This window comes from Symphodus melops (genome assembly GCF_947650265.1).
Source record: "Symphodus melops genome assembly, chromosome: 3".
NCBI lineage: Eukaryota > Metazoa > Chordata > Actinopteri > Labriformes > Labridae > Symphodus > Symphodus melops.
The window spans coordinates 26,117,426-26,123,425 of NC_136693.1; positions in this window are offsets into that span (position 1 = coordinate 26,117,426).

Genomic DNA, 6,000 nt, shown 5'->3' on the forward strand with positions numbered 1-6,000 from the left:
TGTAAAAAACTCAAACTTAAATCAGTAAATGTTTAATGCTGGTGTTTTTAAACAGTAAGAATTGCCACATTAATAACTAATGGCGGTTAAAGACAGGTTGAGAGTGCAGGTTTATTATTGACCATATTAATGTTGTTGGCTTTTCATGATACAACTACAGTCCCTGCAAAAGTCTTGTTGCTGATCCATTTTATAGAGACAACAGTTTATAATCTGACTTCTAATTAATCAACTGGTTTTAGAAATGCTTCATATGATGCCTCAGTATGGGGGTGTTCGAGAGATTTGCAGTTTGGAAGGCAATATCATTAGCCTAAAATATCAAGACGTATTAGCTAACTCATACATCCCCAACCATAAAAGGGGTCAGATTTTACAGCAGGATGGTGCTCCATTGCATACTTCCATCTCTACATCAAAGTTTGTCAAGGCGAAGAAGATCGAGGTGCTCCAGGACTGCCCAGTCACCAGATATGAACATCATTGAGCATGTCTGGGGTAGAATGAAAGAGGAAGCATCTTGGGGCCATGTCTTTTCTATTCCTGATGACTTCATCAATAAATTGTATGAATCATTGTCAAACGGCATGGGTGCAGTCCTTCAAGCTCATAGAAGTCATACAAGATATTAGATATGGATCTCACAGCACCACTACTTAATTCACTGACATATTTTTGTATTTGAAGTAAATGATTTGTTCAATTTTCACCTTACTCTCTGTAGGCGACACAACTTTTGTCTTGTCTGACCTTCTTTCTTCAGTGAAGCAAATTTATTTTAGTATATTAAACATAATTTGGGAGTGTTTTAGCTTTCGTATAAGGCATTTCTAAAACCAAATGATTCATTAAAAGTCAGGTTATAAGTTGTTGTTTCTACAAAATGGATAAGAGACTTTTGTCAGGGACTGAGTTAATATAAGAGGCTGTCAGTTTTCTTCATGCACAGTATATTTCAAACAGTCAGCAGTTTGGACCCAGAGTGATTATACAGAACGGTTGGACTCAAACTTTAAAAGTTATTATGGCATAGGGTATCAGTTTCCTTTTACTCTGAGTAACGCTAGCCTACACCCATTGTAGTCATCCCGTCTTAAACTATATTCATAGTGAGACTTATTAAAACCAAAAGAGATATGACTAGGGTTTGCAGCTGCCCAAAAAAGTGACCTATTACTCCGAGCCAAATGTTGGTGACAAACAACATAGATAGGCTGCCTACCACCTTGTCTGACCAGTTGCAGGTCACCATTCTGTGGATTGATACATATGGGTTAATGGTTAAATTAAAGTGTCCCAATTTTGGACATTTAAAAGTATGGTCACCCTTAATTGCTACCCTATGTGTCTTGAATCTCATTGTTCTTTGTCATGCCTGTCTGATTAATCAAGAACTTTTTAATTGATTTTTTTCTTTAATCAAGCATCTACTTCCATAATTTTCAACAGTTTTACTTTTCCTGGTTGGAACAGAAACTCAAATTCAAATTCCAGATTAAAACTTTGGCAACTAATGCTGTGTTCACACTACAAGCCTTATGTGTTAGATTTTAGGTTTGATCATATTTGTTTTTTTGTAGCTATTCACATTGATTTTTGAAACTCTGGCATTTTAGATATGAATGTGACCTAAATCTGGGGTGCCAGTAGCCAAGTGGTTAGTGCGAGGGCCCCAGTGGACATAGTCCTCCAAGAGGGGGTTCAGCTTTGAATCTGATCTATGGCTCTTTTCCGGCATGTCATCTCTCACTCTCCCTCTAAATGATTTCAGACTCTACCTACTGTCAAAACATCTTTCAAAAAACATAAAGTGGCCCAAATCTGATTAAAATCATATCAGATTCCATGTGACTTGTGCTGTTCACACTGTCGTAAAGAAACCCATCTGGGTCATCAGAGTTAGGTCACTTTTACCTTGTGACATGTAATCTGTATTTGTAATCTGTGTGTCCTCCCTCATGTTGCCAATCATTCTGTTCTCCCTCATGGTGCTTCTTCCAACTGTTCTTTCTCATTAGTTTTACAGTGTTTGATGTAGCTTGCTTTTTTTTTTTTTTTTTGCCTGTCCCTTTGATGACTTTGATGACCTGTGATCTCCTCTGCCTTCTTATCGTCCTGCGCCCTGTGTCAACCTGCATTATTGGGTCCAGTTAAGTTTATTGAAAAAAGTTGGACTCCTCTTCAGAAACAAAAATTACTTCAAAATGCTCAGCAGATAACAAATTATTAAATGTGTCTTTTTATCTTATCTGGATTATGATGACCAGTGTTGGGAAATGGTAAATGGACTTGAGCTTGTATAGCGCTTTTCTAGTCTTCCGACGTCTCAAAGCGCTTTTACACCTACCCATTCACACCCATTCACACTGATGGGCTGGATATATGGCCCATCCAGTATCTATTCATTCACGCACATTCATACGCCCCAGACGCAGCAGGGGGAGCAATTTGGGGTTAAGTGTCTTGCCCAAGGACACATCGGACATGTTGCTCGCAGGAGCTGGGGATCAAACCCTCAACCTTCCGATTGAGGGGCGACGACTCTACCAACTGAGCCACAGCCGGGAGGAACGCGCAATATATTAATGTACTATCTAATTATTTTTTAAATTAAATAATGCTACAGTTGCAGAAATGTAGACACATTTGTGTAATCGTAGATGACTTTAAGATTAAGGTTTATTAACATCAATTTGGCAGACAAGGTAACACTGAGGCCAGCCCTGTAACGTCCTGGAAATAAACAAATGTTGTGCTCAGTAAACACACAGGCTCATGAACAACAACAGACCAGAGCTTTCTGTCTTATAAATACACACATTTTCCCTGCTCGAGTTAAACAAGAGGTAGTGGTAAGTTGTAGTGGAAAACCAGCCCACTTGAAATCACCGCCACCCTCACCATCTGTAAGCCACTACAAAAAAACTGATTATAAGGTATGTTGTTGATGTCCATCCATTTTCAACCGCCTATCCGCTGGTCTGGGTCCCTGGGGCAGCAGTCTAAGCAGAGACGCCCAGACTTCCCTCACCCTAGACACTTCCTCCAGCTCTTCCAGTGGGACCCCGAGGCATTCCCAGGACAGCCGAGACACAGTCTCTCCAGCGTGTCCTGGGACTACCCCGAGGCTTCCTCCCGGAGGGACATGCCCGGAACACCTCCCTAGGGAGACATCGAGGGGGCATCCGAAACAGATGCCTGAATCACCTCTGCTGACTCCTCCCGATGTGAAGGCGTAGCAGCTCATCTCCGAGCTCCTCCCCAGTGACCGAGCTCCTCACCCTATCTCTAAGGTCAAATATCTCATTGGTCAAAGTTTTTACAGTCTTACAGCTGCTACAGGTGACATATTTTCTTTGTTCTTTTTTCAGAGCATATAAATGATTAATTTCTGTCAGGACTTAAAGACAAGCTCAACCAAAATCTTAAAAAGTGTATCTGGAAAAAAATTACAAACCTTGCCTTTAACATGTTCTATTAACTGGCTGATAGTTGAGATCCCCTGCTAAACACTTGGAAAAGCGCCTTGAGCTTCTCTGCTGTATTCACCTGGAACCCTTCACAACAGACGTTTAAGCTTCACCAATTATCCCTATGGGTCAATTTAGAACTATTATCACCAACTACTCAGCCTGTTTAACTGTTTTCACTTCTATCAATGCCATCCTTTGGTATTTATTTAGTCTGTTTATGCATGCAGTACATTTGTTTCATATTGTCCTCTCAACATCATGTAAATGAGGTATTTACAGTGATGGTGCTGTATTCTTCCAGATGTAAAAAAAAAAGGTGGAATGAATTTGCAGTTAGAGATACTGCAGCTTAACTAAACGCTTGTTTAAAATATAGACTATAAATATTAATGGAAGAAGCCTGGGTGATGTCAACCATCTGTTACTGCAGGGGGCTTTGATGTCCAATCGGTCGCCATGCTGGAGATGCTGTCTCAACCTAAGAGCTCGAACTGGGATGGATTTTAAGCCTCTTGACAAATTGTAACATCGCGCCCGGTTGTGAATCACGTCAGCTACGCTTGTCCTTTACAAAATCTAAATGAGATGTAAAAAAAAAACCCCTGTACCCTGTTTAAGTTTCTGCTTTAAAAGCTGGCTTTCTTGAATGCGTATGTGCTTGTGGAGCCAGCATCAAGCAAACGCTTGAAGAACTTTAAGATTTTGCACTTCCACGTTAGTCTTGTTTTTTATAACACTGTAGGTTTCCTCTTGGTTTGAAGACAAATTACAACATAGGGGCACATTGAAGGCTGTCCCATTTCAAAGGCTACGCCAAATTCTGCTGACAAATACATCCTTTGTGTTGGGAAACAAAGGACCGCTGGTGACATAAACAGGAAATCTTATATAGACCAAACTGTCTCAGTTCGCACTGAGCAGTCTTCTGCTCCTCCCAGACAGTGGATTATAAACCATTCTCTCTCAATCCCAGTCTTACTACTGTAAAGTGACCCTGAGTGTCATGAAAGGCGCCCATAAAAAAATGTATTACTATTATTATCATTAGTTCTCACATTTGTCGTGTTCAGCGTGTTTGAGACAAGGAAAAATACATTTAATACAACTTGTATTATAATCTCCCCCTTCACTTGTATTGCAAAGTGGCTATGTTTCCAGAAACTCCCTGTGAAATATTACTGCAGAGGATTTTGTTCATGTGGATTCATGTCAGGGTTTTGGATGGGTTGGTTGTCAACCCACTTTATGCATGCCAGATAATGAGGCTAAAGATTTGCATATGAGCTGGGCTGAGGCTGTTGCTGCTTTTAGTAGATGCAGCACCAGAGGCAGGCAAACTCAGCTTTGTCTGTTGAGCAAAAATTGACAGGCAGGAAGTTCTTATCTGCCCATTGTTTTAAAGCATATTGGGCTGTGTGTGTGTCTGTGTGTGAATCTTTTTTTCCCAACATGCGAGTCAGTTCAGGAATAAGTTCAGTTCAGATGGGAATCTTCCACATTTAAAATGTATTGTGAACATTCAAATAAAACATATATAAAACAAAACTGAATTGAACAATAATTTAGTACGTAGCAATAAGGCTTGCAGCGTAACCGTAGTCTTACAAACATCTTCAATGGATGCATTCAATTCAAGCACGACAGTTCAGGTTGCCTCTTCGTGTTTCTGCAAGATTTATGCAAAGACCTACTAGAACCCATAAATGGATCACAGTCATAAACCCATTTTAGAGTGTGATTATGAAACAGCACCATATCAAAGCTCTGCTGTCATCACGCAGTACTTTTATATTGACTCTCCAATACTTTAATACTGATGTCCCAGTCAGTGGTGCGGCCAGACTTTATGACTGGGTAGGCTGAACCAGGGCCACTGACTTCTGCATGCATGGCCAAAAGTGTTAAAGGACTTTCATAGGAATTAAAAGCCTTTATTTAGCCTTTTGTATTTCCACAATAGTGTGACAACATTAGATCAGGGATTCTCAACAGGTGTAGCCTCAGAACCCAACACAAACTCTTCATGAAAAATGGTTGTTTGGAGCTTGGACGGCACAAATGTGACAGAACAAAAAAAAATGGAACAAAACTAATATTTAAATGGTGCTTCAAAAAGTTTCCAGACACACTTTCACAACCCACGGAAAAAACTCACCTTATGTCCAAAATCCCTTTTTAAAATACTAACCAAATGATTTAGGCTATAGTGAAATGCAAAGTAGGCTGCCAGCAGCCTGCTTTAAAACAGCCAAAATAGTTGATTTGAACAAAAGTCCCACCTCTGACAAGGCAAACAGCCAATCATAGTTCAGGATTTTTGGGTGGCCACTAGAGTGCCCAATACAATTTCTAGGGTGGCCACTCTCTGGCTCCCTCCCTGGTAAACGAAATGTGTGGCATGTAAGACAGCAAGAGCTTCAAACCTGCACCTGTCTTTTCTTTGTGATGTGAAAAGTTTATAAAAGGTGTATTAGTTTGGACAACCAGAAAAAAAGGCCAATCTTAATACTCAAAAACACCTCCCACC